This window comes from Myotis brandtii, unplaced genomic scaffold (genome assembly GCF_000412655.1).
Source record: "Myotis brandtii unplaced genomic scaffold, ASM41265v1 scaffold49, whole genome shotgun sequence".
Lineage (NCBI taxonomy): Eukaryota > Metazoa > Chordata > Mammalia > Chiroptera > Vespertilionidae > Myotis > Myotis brandtii.
Genome location: NW_005368707.1, coordinates 4,866,850 through 4,868,165, shown reverse-complemented (window position 1 = coordinate 4,868,165; position 1,316 = coordinate 4,866,850). Strand labels below are relative to the sequence as shown.

General features: G+C 35.3%; 1 protein-coding gene across 1 annotated transcript in view; it reads left to right on the top strand.

Annotated features, from left to right (window-relative positions):
• The window catches only part of LOC102242905 (fibrous sheath-interacting protein 2-like), a 13,608-nt gene extending 12,751 nt beyond the window's left edge, over window positions 1–857 (top strand). Inside the window, exon 4 of the mRNA XM_005876598.2 lies at window positions 613–857. The gene's annotated coding sequence lies outside the window, so the exon portion shown is untranslated. The remainder of the gene's footprint in view (window positions 1–612) is intronic.
• Window positions 858–1,316: the final 459 nt, after the last annotated feature.

Here is a 1,316-nt window from a genome sequence, read left to right as displayed (position 1 = left end):
GGGCCACATGCAAATACAAATATTGTATTTGTTCCCATTTTGTTTTTTTTACTTCAAAATAAGATATGTGCAGTGTGCATAGGAATTTGTTCATAGTTTTTTTTTAAACTATCGTCCGGCCCTCCAACGGTCTGAGGGTCAGTGAACTGGCCCCTTGTTTAAAAAGTTTGAGGACCCCTGGCCTGGACCATCTAAGAAAAAGCATTTGGGGTATACAGTTTGATCTTTGATGGCTGAAGTTATAGTCTGAAAAGCTGCCAACTATTCATCATTCAGAGAATTTATCAAAACCTTTGCCTATTGTCGCTCGTACGATTCATCACATGTATTTGTATTCATAAGTAAAAGATAGTCTGGAAGTTTGAAATGTGAGCATTTCATTCCATGCAATGTGAATACCTCTTGAATTTCGTTAAGGGCATGCATTTCACAGTTCACACAGGCACCTTCTCTTCAGTGTATTTTCCAACAAAAATCTTCAATTAAATGACATTTATTCTCATCTCATAATTTCCATCAGAAGGACATTCAAACACACATATGTATGCAAAAAGTTGCCGTAGTTGTTTGGGCATATTAAGGATGATTGCATCGTCAATCATATCTTTACAGATAGTGTCATCAATAATCCTCGATGTTTAGCAGCTTCACAAAATGTATCATAAATTACACCTCCTATTATGCAGAAGCAAATCATCAAAATTTATCATACCTTTTACATGCAGAAGCAAAAGTCTAAGGTAATATTGTTCTGGTTCTCTAAAGCTCACAGTGAACAGTCTACCTAATAGTTTATTCCCACTCTTTTGGCATTTTGTTCGCAAAGAATTATTAAACACATAATGTTGTGGAATCTCCCAATAATAATAATTATGCGTGTAAGAATCTTCTCTATTCAATAAAAACCAAGCCATCAAAGTTGAGTTACGTCTTTTAGCCCTATCTATAACTTCAGCAAAATCGTCCGTATGAAAATACAAATTCTGTTCATTTGGCAAATGAATAGCTAATCTTGTGATTACATGAGATTGGTCATGCATTTGCATTGCAAAAAGTCTCCAATCAGCCTCAGGAGCACTCACATCCTGGAGTCAGTGAAGTCCTGTACTTCGTCATGATTGATAATATTTTTTTTTCAGAAATTTGAATATTTGCACAATCGTGCCCTTTATAGATGTATTTAAATAAATATTTGACACTTTTCATCGATGCGCAGACTTCAACATTCATATGACAGTTGTACTTAAGGCACAAATATGGGTGTGCCTTATAAGGGACAAGGGGTAAGGTACAATCCAAGCATTATCAGCAATTTT